Source organism: Desmodus rotundus, chromosome 5, assembly GCF_022682495.2.
Source record: "Desmodus rotundus isolate HL8 chromosome 5, HLdesRot8A.1, whole genome shotgun sequence".
Classification (NCBI taxonomy): domain Eukaryota; kingdom Metazoa; phylum Chordata; class Mammalia; order Chiroptera; family Phyllostomidae; genus Desmodus; species Desmodus rotundus.
Genome location: NC_071391.1, coordinates 40,442,729 through 40,456,580, shown reverse-complemented (window position 1 = coordinate 40,456,580; position 13,852 = coordinate 40,442,729). Strand labels below are relative to the sequence as shown.

At 41.1% G+C, this 13,852-nt stretch overlaps 1 protein-coding gene across 4 annotated transcripts in view; it reads right to left on the bottom strand.

Moving 5' to 3' along the window:
- The window catches only part of DENND2B (DENN domain containing 2B), a 159,211-nt gene that overhangs the window by 138,108 nt on the left and 7,251 nt on the right, over positions 1-13,852 (bottom strand). The window contains exon 1 of one of the 4 annotated variants that reach the window (XM_053924505.2): positions 2,010-2,084. The exons of 2 other annotated variants lie outside the window; for them this stretch is intronic. The gene's annotated coding sequence lies outside the window, so the exon portion shown is untranslated. Of the gene's footprint in view, positions 1-724; positions 741-2,009; positions 2,085-13,852 lie in introns of those variants that run through there. One more of the 4 variants, XM_071221440.1, reaches the window with a different exon arrangement.

Here is a 13,852-nt window from a genome sequence, read left to right as displayed (position 1 = left end):
TAAGAAAGGAAAGAAAAAGGCAGCTCTTTCCCCAGGTAGAAAAGTTGAGAAAGCAGACAAAAGGAAGAAGTGACCTCCCTGGAAGCAGGGAAATCCCCCACCCAAGGCCTCATTTGTAACCAAAGGGCAGAAAGAATCAAACTAATGTAAACAGGCCATGGAAGCTAGCCTGCCCTTCTCCAGAGAGGCCAAAACACACACTTCCCCAGCATGGCCCTGGTCATGCAGAAGGTAGCTGCACCAGAGAGGCATGCTAGGAGAGTGGGGAAATTCCCAAGCTGCTTTTAGGCTTTTTATTAGGCTTTTATTGTTTTTCTGTTCCCAGGCCCTCAGAGCATTCACAAAAACTCCAGGGCACTACTGAGACCAAGTGGAAGGTAAAGCTAAGACTTTGCTGCTTGGAGAAAAATGCAGTTTGCCCAAAGTTCCCACCAAAGAGACTCAGGAGAAAATAACCAGGCAGCAGGACCACCCCCAAATCTGAGCACCTAGGCCATAGTCCTGCAGGCCTCCCACACCCTTCCTTAGCACCAATGCAATAAACAGCTGCCCTGGAGAAAACAATGGGCCTTTGTCTGTGCTTCTGCCTTTAGATTATCTTAGAGAACCGGAAAGAATGATTCCTTTGGAGAGGTGGTTCTCTTAAATACTGGTCCAGGCCACGATAAAGCTTTTTTAAGCATCTACAGCATCCCTCTCATATAAATTTCTACCTGTTCCATACCAGGCAGTAAGGGTCCTGTGCAGTCCTCCCCCAACCCACATTCGACTCAGCCACAGGCAGGTCCTTGGGGCTGGGCCCTCTTCCTGGAGCCGTCACGGGTGAGACCACAGCACTGCTACTTCTGCTTTCTTCTTGGCCTGGCCACAGAAACAGAAGCCTAAGAACTGTTCTTACTCCCCTCCTCTCCATTCGCCAAAATACCCCATACTGAGTAAAGGACACAAACTGCTGATACTGTTTCATCACACATGCTGAAATGGGCTGGCAACAGTAACAGTGATTTAAAAAGTAAAGTACTAAGCAACCTGGACAGTTGAGCTTCTCCTACTGTTGCATTATCAAATAAAAATTCCCAAATTGGCAAACACATCCACTAATTTTATGTTGTAATTTTTCTTGACTTAAGAAATATTTTAAATCTAATCTAATTTTGTCATAGATGAGTATAATGTGCTTTCTTGGAAAGGAATGTCCTGTTTTCCTATTTATTTGTTTTTAATTTATGTTATTCTGGTTTTCAAATTTCCTTTTTTATATATGTATTTTTGTTTGTTTTTAGTCCCTTCCCTTGGAAAAAAAAAGTTAAAAATCTGGCAACCCTATGTGGTCTCAAAAAACAAACAAACAAAAACTGTGTTTTGTGAAATCCCATATCCCTCTATAGTATGCTAGGCTTCTCCCATTTTCCTTCACAGGGATAACTGGCAGTAAATGAATTCAGGAGCCACTTCCTACAACACAGCATCACCAAAAACTAGATGCCAGAGCACAGACTCCCTTTCCATGGAACAGACACTAGAAGAATTCTAGTATCTTCCCCCTCGAGTCTCCTCTCCTCGCCAGCATTACTCCTCTCCCTAAATGCCTCCCAATAAAGCATACTCGGAGTTTTTCAGAAGTTAGCTGAATACCATGAGTTCCCTAATCCAAACCAAACTATCACTCGTATTCCATGATTTCAGCCCAAAGAAGCATCACAATGCAGTGGGAAGGGCTTGGGAATCCAATGAACCTGGGTTCAAATCCTGGATCTTGGACAAGTTACTTGGTTTCTCTGAGACACGGTTTCCTCCTCTTTGAGACGATTAGTGAGATTTATGAAAGCAGCAAATGGCACATAGTAGGTCTCCTGTATTGACTCAGCAGTTCCTTGACAACATTCTCTACTGTTGTCCCCCAAGAGCAAAGCAAGGCTTTTCTAAAACTTTTTTAAAAATGGAGTTGGAAATTATGAAGCCAAACACAACGTTTTCCCACAAGAAATCAGTCATGAAGCTTTCCTTACCTTGCTGCACTTGCCACATTCCCACGGCTGTCCTCCACGCCTTTCCAGGCTCTCCCAGGGAAGGCCCAGGGCATCTGTTTAATGGTACAAACATCCCATTTCGCCCTCTCAAGAGCCTGCAAGAATGAATTATTAGGTGGCTCTGGGTTCTCTGAGGGCAAGGCTGTCAGTGTCATCCTGGAAAATATTAAAATGTGGAAAAACTTCTCATCTCACCAACTCGTGTTCCTGTGTGGTATCGCATCAACGCCTTGATGGTCTCCTTTCAGAGTTCGTTCAACCTGCTCTATGCAAACACTCTGTATGCACGGCTCTGTCTCACTTTGCCGAACAAATGCTACAAATAGGCAGAACGAGCAATCGGTTTTTCAGGACTACATGGTCTTATTTTACAGCCCTCCTTTTCTGATCCGACTCACAGAAGTCTGTCTGCCATGAAAGCAAAAGAACTCCCAGTACCAGATGGACCAAAGAATGACCTCACATGCTACTTTTTCTGGGAACACAGACATTTTATACAGTTAAATTCTTTATAGTAAGGTGATTTAGTAAAAGTATATGTTTTTGTTTCAATTTTTATTGATTGATTTTTAGAGAGAAACATCGCTTTGTTGCTCCATTTTTTCACACTTTCATTGGTTGATTCTTGTATGTGCCCTGACCAGGGATCCAACCCGCAACCTTGGCCCATCTGGATGATACTCTAACCATCTGAGCAAGCCAGCCGGGGCCAGTAAATGTGTATGTTAAGGTGATTTAATTTGTAGAACTTTGTAAAAGCTTTTCGCATAAACAAATTCACAAATCAGAAGGGAAAAGAAAATCATGTATTGGCCCAAGGATCTAAAACTTTTGTTTCAGAGTTGTCGTCCCCCTTTTTAATGACAAGCGGTGGGCCTCAACCAAGCATGTGGCCGGTGCGTGGAAAGAACCCCTGGACTCCAGCAGGAACCTCAGTCTGCCCACTGCTACTAAGGTATAAAAACTGGAAGAGGAATAGACCCTTGCTGGGCCTCATTATTCTCCCCTAGCAGAATGTAAATAGAATGTCTGCATTTGTAGGAATGTCCAGAAGATGTGAATTCGGAAAACATCACTGGGAAGGAAACACTGCTAATAGATTGCTCTCCTTCTCACTATCTCAGGCCTGGCCCTTGGCAAGGAAACCCTCCACAGACATCGACCACCGTCCATCACCTCTTCTTTCCGGACCACCAAAGTGCACTGTCAGGCCGGCTGAAAACCACTGCCCTTGCTCATGCCACTCTGCCATCTCCCCTAAAGTTTTCATGTTCTTTTAAATCTCTAGGCCCTTGGCATATACAGTTCCCTCTTCCTGGAATGCCCTTCCACCTCTATTTTGCTTAGCCAACTCCAACAGTCCCTCAAGAGTCAGCTCCGGCAGTGTCTCCTCTGGTTGCTTTTCCTGATTCTGGGGCTTCCTGTGCATCTGTTCCTTATTACTCCCCCCTTTCTTCTGCTCAAAAACCTATATCGTATTCTATCATAAATGTGTGTTTATCATAAGTGCCCTAAACAAATTTTACAAAACAAAGCTCCTGCTCATATATTTAAGTTAACATTTAAATTTTTGTATCATAAAGAGTAGTAGAGACACACTTTCTGGCATGTTATAAATATTGGCATTTAAAAAATACTGGTATTTTAAAATAAAACTGCTATGTTATTCTCTTAAATGAATACAAATAAATCCAATGAACTCTAAATACCATAGTGCTTTAAAATATATCATACATTTTTAAAAACATGAAATTTTACACCATCCTTTTTATCCTCAACTCTAATTTCCTTTTTACTTCCTCCTCAGAATTTTATCCTAACACTTATGCTTGAAATTCTTTCACTGATCAACCCATGGTACTTCTCCACAATGTAACTATTATAAATGTATATACACAAATTTTTTAAATTTTCCTATGACTGTAAGTTCTAAATGTTAAAAAAATTTCCTTTGGATTGCTTTCATTATCTTTATTAGTAATATGCAATTGATCAAAACATAATTATATTACAAATTTATATTAGTAAATATAAGTAAATTTTATTATAAATGGATTAACTTTCCATTTTTATAGTTGCAAACACCAAGAAATTTTGTTCACATAAATAACTAGATAGAAATGAAAGAATTTTGTTATAGCAATATCAGTTTTTGCACTTGTTCTGAGTTACATGCTAAAATTACATGGTAATTTATCATCAAAAGCTATTTTTAATTATGGACCAGCTGACAACTCTTTCAATTTTGTTGAAAGCAAAAATGAAAACCATTTGATTTGGGAAAGTATTTGTTTCTCAGAATCACTTTCTTAAAAAAATTTGTTTCTTTGCTAACATTGAAGTTTTCACATACCAGCTATACAAATAGCAAGATTGGGATGAGTTATGGCTATGCCTTCTTTTTATAAAGTGGGAGAGAGTGACTGAGAAAAGGAACACCTTGAGTACAACTGTATTCACAGACAGATTGACTTTAGAAAGATGACGTGTGGAAGTCAAGGATCTGGAAAATCTTCCCAGTTTGAAGACCACTGGCTTATCTGCCTCCCTCACCAAAATGGTAGCATTACCAAAATTAAAAATTAACATTAAATTGTGTTTACTCTTGGATAATCACTGTTACATTTTAATAGAAGAGACTGAAAAATGATCACAATGTACTTCAATAAAGGCCTGATAAAATAAATCATAGAGCACCCCAAAACACAAACCATACTATATGGTCCCCCTAGGGGAATGAATCAAGTCCTCCAAAATCAGCCTTGGCTCCTACTATCCCTTCTATACAGTCCCCGTGATATCACGGTCCATTCTAATGATAGTTTCCAGACTCCAGTATGGAAGTCCATAGCCCATGGAGCCACACAGACTAGGAAGTGCTAGAGAACCAAAGGGTCACAAGGCTTGCCATTAACATTATGGAACTGCCACCTGGAAGCGTAGGTCTGGAGCAGGTGGGAAGTTTCCAAGCTGAGATGACAGGTAGCAAGGACCCACACAGTACGAAGGAATCCAGTACTTAAGAAATTGGTGATGTTGGAAAGACTTCTCCACAAGTTGCTGGCCCCAGAGGACAGGGCTCCATCCTTGGAAAAAGGCAAGTGGAGAGCAGCGCAGTCAGCAGCACCCAAACTGCAGAGCCGGGCCCCTGGGCAGCACACGGCTCCTTGAGAAGGCCCCCACTCATCACTGTGGGCAGGAGGAAAGGGAGCAGTGAGCCAAGGCTCCGCAGCTTGGTGAGGGGGACAGAGCCTACAGACGGGAGCAAATAAACCTAGTTTTATAAAACATCTTCCTATCTCTGTGCCTCAGGATATTCTTCCCAGTTAAAGTCCCCCTTCCTCTTCACCAAGTCAAACCCTGCCAGCCCTCCAAGGGCCAAGATTATGCCCCTTGTTCTCCCTATGCAACCTCCTCAAACACTTCTGCTCTTAGTAAGTCCCTGTATAACTACAGTCCTGTCATATCATATGCTCGCTGATGACTTCTAACCTGCCTCATGCCTCCACTTATATTTCAGTATTAACCTTTAGCTCTTTACTGTAGGTGCTTTATGCCTCTTTGAGGGTAGGTCTGTTAACTTACTAATTTCTTTGTTTATTTTTTTGTTTTTAAAGATTTTAGTTTTAGAGAGAGGGGAAGGGAGTAAGAAAGAGAGGGAGAGAAACATCAATGTAAGAGAGAAACAGCAATCAGTTGCCTCTCATAAACGACCCAACCAGGAACCGAACCCACAACCCAGGCATGTTCCCTGACTGGGAATCAAACCGATGACATTTCACCTTGCAGTACAATGCCCAACCAACGAGCCACACTGGTCAGGGCTTATTAGTTTTTTAAGTCTGTGATATTCCTATCCCATGGAATCGCCCCTCAGTGCTTTCACCATGCAGGATACCTACTTGCTTACAGTTTCAATGGACACACTGTTTCCTGTGATTTATCCCAAATATCTTCCTTTTTTATATAACTGAAGATTCCCTAGACACATGTGAACTCTTCTTGCATCCTCTACAGTCTCTAGCTTAGTTAGGGCTGCACACTTCTAAGCACTCAGTGAAACTGCCCAATCAATCACTCAGCTGCTACCCTCCATGGACGCTGGAATCCCAATGAGCCGCTTGAGAAACATGCCCTAGTGGTATGTCTTCCAGGCACAAACCACGTCCTGTGAAAGAAGGACCAACAAGTAAATGCAGAAGAATGAATAAACAGAAAAAAGATATAAGCAGTCAAAAAAAAAACTTATGGTAGAAAAGAGGAACAAAGCTAATCCCAGTAATGGCATGCTTCCCTCATAGTAAATACTCAATAAATAGGTAAATAAAATTTATAAAAGGGCAGATATTGAGTCTCAAGAAGATGAAACAAACCATCATAATAACTATGCAAGTACAGGTTGCAAAAGAAATAGTAAAAACATAAGGTTCACACTAAATCAATGAAGAGATGAACACAAGTCAATTCACAGAGAAGCTAACAAGGAAAACAACAGTGCCTACATCCCAGGTTTGTTGAAAGTATTAAGAGCCAGTACATGTAAAGCATGTAGCACAGATTAAAAAATGTTAGCTATTAACATTATTACTATTTCACAACAATAAATTCCAGATTTAGTAAAGATTTAAGTTAAAACAATGACATCATAAAAGAGGCAGGAGATTACATACAGGTACTTATCTTACTCTTGCCGAAGTAGATTGGTCTAAGAATGACACCGCAGGTTAAAAAAATTGTTTAAGCCTAATATATTTCACTACATTAAATTATTACAAGTGTTTATATGTGGAAACGATAAAGTAAAAAGATAAATGACAAACTGAGGGAAATATATGTAGTACATATACCATGAGTTAATATCCTTAATATTAAAAGAATTGGTAAAATCAGTAAAAATAAAATATGAAAATACATGAACACAGAAACCACAGAAGAAATATAAATTAAGTGGCATTAAACATATGAGAAAATATGAAATCTCAGTAGCAATCAAAGAAATGCAAATTAAAACAGCAATGCAATACCATTTTATCTCATCAGATTTGCAAATATTTTCACTCTTTCCAGTTTGGCAGGACGGCTAACATCACGCGCTCTCCCTCACTCTAGTGGAAGTGTGCACGGGTTCAAGACTTTCTGGAGGGCAGTCTGGCGAAGCACATCAAAGCCCTTGAAAATGGCCATATCTGTCACCTATCCATTTTACTTCTACAAATGTACCCTCCAAAAACAATCAGGGAACTGCACTAAAACACAGACTTAAGGAAGTTCATCACAGTGTTTTTACAATAGCAAAAAAGGAAAAAAACAAACATACAGTACATAAATATTCAGTATTTTTGGTGAATGTGTATGTTTGTTTTACAGTGTTGGTATATATTTCAGTATATATGTAAAACTTGGTTGTCTCTGTACAGTGGGATTGTGGCTGATTTTTTCAGTTTGTTTCTATTTCCTAATTTTTCTATGAAGAACATGACTTGCTTGTGTAAAAGTTCAACTAACTGAGGAGAGAAATGTCCCATCCATGGTCCCTTAAACAAGATGAGAAGAGAAAAACACTTACATAAGTAACTTTGGTTAATAAGCATGCCTCCAGAGTGCACAGAAGGGCCTGCCTCAGCCTGGAGCTGAGTCCTGAAGGATGAACTTGCCAGGGAATGAAGGCCAAGAGAATATCAAGTGCGGGGGAAAAAAAGGAAAAAATGCCTATTGTGTTAGCAACCCACCATACAATGTCACCAAGGCAGGAAGGGCAGGCTAGCGTGAAGGACTTGAAGTAAAAGCCAGATGACAAAGATTTTTGAATGTCAGATAAGTTGGGGCTAACCCTGTGAAAGAAGATTCATTAAAGAGCTTTTCCGGTTCACTTATATGAAGATCAAGAAAAGGCACATGAAAGGTTAGAGAAAAGTGGCTAAGGACCTGGGAAGACATATAAGGCAGCCTCCTGGGGTGCTGGAAATGTCTATGCCTTGATCTGAGTGGTAGTTACACAGGTGAATACCAATGCTGAAATCCTTTAAGATACATGCTTATTAGTATTTTTGCACTTTGTTACTCCTCATAAAAAAAGGCAAAAAGTATGGCCCTGGCTGGTGCGGCTCAGTTAGTCAGAGTGTTGTCCCACGACTGAAGGGCTGTGGTTTCAATTTCTGGTCAGGGCACATACCTAGGTTGCGGTTCGATCACATGGCCGGTGGGAAGAGGGGGCACCAATTGATGTTCCTCTCTTACATTGATGTTTCTCTCTCTCCCTTCCCCTCTCTCTAAAAGCAATGCAAAACAAAACAAACAAAAAAAGTCATCCAGTAAGGATAAAAAAATAAATAAATAAAAGGAAAGAAACATGATGTTAAACTGTATTTTAGAAAGCTCCCTCCACTGTTGGGAGCAACCTAGGAGACTGACTGAAGAACATGGAGGGGCGGACATACTGACACATTAAAGCTGCATTCCGGGAAAATGATGGTCAGGGCTTTAACCGGGTGGGAGGCAACAAGACAGTAAGGAGGACTTTGGGGAAATAAAGCTGACAGGACTTCACGAGTGTGATTACTGAGAGAGAAGGAGAAATCACTGATGACTCTGCTATCCCTAAAAGCTGGTGGATACAAGAGAAGAGAGAGCAGCTTCGCAGAGGTAAGCATTGAACATGGGAAGTGTGAGGTGCCTGTGGATCATCCGGCTGTCCGACAGCAGTAATTACACACACTAACAACGTGCCAGGTCGTCTTCTAAGTACCTGACATATATTAATTCCTGTAACCTCACGGAGGCCTTACAAGGTAGGCACTGTGATTACTGCATTTACAGTTGAGGAAACTGGGGAAAAGAGAGGTTAGGCAGCTTGTCCAGGATCATATATCCTGATAGAAAAGGACTTGAATCCAGGCCATTTGGCTCAAGAGTTCATGCTCTTAAAATGCAGGTGATGTATAAAGGAAATAGTTGAAGCTCTGAGAATACCTGAGGTCCCACAGGAGGAGAGTATATAGGAAGAGAGCATACAAAAACAAAGAATACTAACACATGCTTCTTAGTGCTGTTGCAAGGATTAAATAAAACGACATGTATAAACCCCTTAGCAGTACACGGGTCACAGAGTCGGCACTCAATTAACGATACTATTACAGATAATTCTTCAACATGATGGCATCGTACAAAAGGGACTTTTAAAAGATTAAAAGCAGCTTAAGGGACATAACAACCAGATACAGTGAATGGCTATAGGTTCAATGTTGGCATGGAAAAAAAACAACACTAAGGGGGGTTTAAAAACAACACAATTTGGGGGTCAATGGGAAATCTTAAATACAGTCTGAGTATTAGTTACAATAAAAATTTACTGAACTGGAAAAGTGGAGAGAACTTTTAAAATAAGAGAGAATGAAAAACACTGGGTATAGTACGATCTCGCACTGGTAAGTAAGTGGTGACAAACGAGTGCATAGATGTGACCAGACAAGGAGCTAGGAGAGGGTGCACTAAGACATAAACTGTGATCAGTGATCTCCGGCTATTGAGAAAGTGAAGCTCTCTAATTTTTTACAATGTACTATGATGCATAAATCAAAATTTGAAAAGAACCAATTTAAAGCTGAAGTTGAAGACAATTTTTTCTGTAGTTTTCTATTACAGGAGTTCGCAGACACAAAGGAAGCAGGAAACCTCCACCAGTGTACGAGCCTGCTCCAGGGGCCCGGCAAAGGAGAGGGAAACCACCTCACTCTCACTGGCAATCCAAAGGCTCAATACAACACTCCTCCTCTGTATCTGTCTTCTTTGCCTCTTGTGTTCTAAGCAGCTTCCTTTCTAAATGATGGGAGAATTCACCCTGATTGCCTCCCTCTCATTTGTGTCATTCATTCTGAGAAAACAAGACACTGTGACCTTCCCAGCATCCCCAGAGAGGGCCAGCAGAATACAGATTACTGCATGCCCTGTATCCAAAACGTACGGAAAACAACCTTCAGAGGCAGGAGGAAAGATCTCATGGAGAACTCTTTGGGATTACACAGGCAAGAGAGATTCTCCCAGAAAGATTTTGAACTTACAGGTTTCATCAGGGAAATACTGCTCTAATGGAACTTCCCAAGCTTAATGCAAAGGAGCTAATTTTCATTTCTCTAAAATGTAAAGATGGAGCTCTGACTGGTATGGCTCAGTGGGTTGGGTGTCATCCTGCAAACCAAAAGTTCATCAGTTCGATTCCCGAATCAGAGCACATGCCTGGGTTGCAGGCCAGGTCCCCAGTTGGGGGCATGCGAAAGGCAACCAATAGGCATTTCTCTCGCGTATCACGTTGATGTTTCTCTCACTCTCTTTCTCCCTCCCTTCCCCTCTCTCTGAAAATATAAAAAGAAAATCTTTTAAAAAATAAAATAAAATGTAAAGATAGAGTTAGGGGACAAGGGTAAGGGCTCAGTGTGGGTAAAACAAGTAAAGGAGAATACACTACTGCTGACTTCACTCTCCTCCTGGCTAAACTGGAGAGCCGCCACACCTACCAGGTAGATTCCAGTCACCAATTCTTACTCATCTTCAAAACTGCCTCAGCATCATCGTATGATCTGCTACACAGCAGACATTCGACAAGTGAATGCAAACCTAAGTCTGAACTGAGGATTTACGGATTGAGCTATATAACATTTGCGGCCAAAAAACCTTAACATGGAAAAGAATCAAATGTTAATAATAATCTATTTCTAACATTTGCTGCAATACAATCCAAAGATTAAAGTTCCAATATTCAGCACAGTATCTGGTATTTAGTAGGTCCTGCTCAATGAGCACTTGGTGAATGCTCCAGGATTTTTCCTGCAACTTGAACTTTCTGATCCACTATGAGATATTATTTAAAGGTCTGTGTTCTCACTGTCATGATGACCTTTAAAGATTTTCCTTAGAGATGGAAAAAGATTCCTGAAGATGGAAAAAACTTTTAAATGTTCATGCCCTGTACCAATTAACTGGTCCTGGAAGGGCCCTATCAATCTACTAGCATACGCACTGGTTGAAAGCTTCTGTGGACGGCCCTGGGCTTTAGCACAACCCATGCATCCAAAGCATTTGTGGACCCAGAAGGCAGGTTTTACTTCCAGAGGGCTTGTATCAAAAAAAAAAAAAAAAGACTCCGTGTATGATGACTCGGGTCCTGAATGCCTGACTCCCCAGCCAGCACACAGCTAGAGGTCCAGGCCCTCTCTCAGAAGCTGCTCCCAGTCATTACCCACCTGCTCCACTGCCCCTCCCCACCTCCTCCATCACTATTTTCACACTAGTATGGTGTTACCTTCTATCCTTACTTTCCTAACCTGCTTCAGGTTAGGAAAATCCAGGAATTAACATGTAGATACTAAAATGTCATTTAGAGCCATATGCAGAATTAAGGCAAAATACCAGTTCTCCAGCTTCATACTCTAAAACTCTATTAGAAATCTGGGTACACACCTCTTACCAGAGAATTATATGTCATCTTTAAAAACACCACCGATCTCTAAAAAACAAACAAATGGTACTAGGTCCCTAACTACACTAATATCTGGATTGTTACAAGGGCCTCCTAACTCCTCCAAGGCTCCAGTTTCTTCCTCAATTCCAATCCATTTTCTATATTACTAATTATATGTCACCTTCGCTGGAGAGAAAAGATAGCACAATATTTCAAGCATTTTCATATACAACCCTGTCATTCTGAATTTAAAGTCTTTAAGATAACATTCAAGAGCCTTCAGGATCTGGCCTTCCCCTAATGCAGCCTACTGTATCTCCCGTGGGTCTCTTTCACTCATCTGCTGCTTCAGTGAGGACAGCCGAGTTCCCATTCCAGTTTCTACAGCACACGAGCTAACCATATCTTCCCTGCCTCCGGGACTTGGCTCATGCTGCTCCTAGTCTCTTCCCAGCCCCCTAAGAGTCCTCCTCCTCGGTTCTGAAGGCAGCATTGTATCGAGAAAACAGAACTGACTTAGGTATCAAAAAACCTGAATTCTAGACGTGATTCTGACAAAAACTAGCTGTGTGCCTTTGGACAAGTCCTTTGCCTCTCTAGGCTCAGTTTCCCCATCTATAAACAGAAAGACTGAACTAGACCATCTTCATGTCCTTCCAGGTTTAAAAAAATTCCCCTATGACTCACATGCTCAACAAATCCAATCTCTCCTTCAACATCTACAAGCCCTCCACAAATTTTCTCTAAGCACTCAGCCCAAAATCCTAGGTCTGGAACCCAGAGCAAATCACGTAGTGTGTTTATTCAACTAAGATTTTCCGAGCATTTTCTTGGCCAGATATTATGGCAAATCCTTGGTAATAAACATAAAGCCAAGTAAGACCCACACCTGTATATATCACCTGTATATCCATTTCTTTTCCACTATTTTTGTGCAAGTGAAATCATGTGAAACATGAACATCAGATGCAAATAATATCATTTATTCATTTAACAAATATTTATGAAAACTTCTCATATACTGTTCTAAAAAGTAAAGATACCAATAAACAGATGGGCCAACTCCCTAACCTTTATGGAGTTTATTTATTTGAGAAAAAAGACAGGAAAAACACACAAATGTGTATATAATTTTAGCAAGAAAAACAAAGTGAGGATTAAAGATTGATGAAGGGCATTAGTTTTACATAGAATGGTTAGGGAAAGCCTCCCTGAGGAGGTATATTTGAGCTGACACCTAAAAGAAATGAAGGTACAAATTAGCAAGAGTCAAGAAGAGCATCCCAGGCAGAGGGCAAAGGCTCTGAGACAGAAGAGATGGGCACAAAGGTGGAGAGCAATTGGGAGGGTTAGAGGTTAGAGCACCTAAGGACTAGGTAGTAAATTTGGACTCAAAGTGTATGATGGGTGGGACTCCATAGAGGGGCGAAAGCAGGGGACAAATGTAGAACTTTGGTTACTATGTGGAGAAGAGACTGTGAAGGGGTAGGAATAGGTGGGTCGCGACAAGTTAGAAGGCAATGCAGAACCATTAAGAACTGCGCATCCAGTCTCCAACTGCCCAGGTTCACATCCTGACTCTTCAGCTCATAAGCTATGTGATCTCAAGAAAGTTCATTTCTCTGTATTTCTATTTCCACATATTTAAGTGAGGAGAAGGGTACCTAAATCATAAATTTGCCTGGCAAATTAAACTAGTGCACTAAAGCCCTTAGAACAGAGTGTGCCACAGAGTAAATGCTCTATGAATGCTAGTGCTCGGAAACCATGAGATCACCCGAGAACAGTGCAGACAGAGAAAAGGAGGGGGCGGAAGCCTGAGAACCCCAACATCTCCAAAGGCCTCCATTCAGCCCAGATGTTACAATAAGCCTGCAAATTCTAGGCCTTGTCTGGGGCCCCCAAACCCCTTTATGCAACTCACAGCTGAAAGCTTGATAACAGAATACTTTATATAGTTCCTTAGGCAACAATTACATGTTCTAAGTTCAGGGGCTTTTTTGCACATACTTGTGTATCTACCACCATGCTTGGCATAGAGTTAAACACATACTTGGGTGTTCACAAACACACACTGTGGGTGTCATGTAATTTTTTTCTAAAAATCAATGTAATGCAACATGATTTCTCTTAGGAAAAAAACAAGCTTTCTTCTTCTTTATGGAACAACGTGGATTATAAGATACCCTCCGCACCTGCCCATCATGCAACCATCAGGCCCATCTTGTCAGGGACGGTCACCCTGGCCAAAGCAGCTACACCACAAGCCATATCTCCCTCTGACTTCTCAGTCCTTATGCTTCATGTACGAGCTTTTCTGTCTCTTCTTTCCGGGAGACTTGTCTGAGTGCAAAAGTCTCTCATAGCT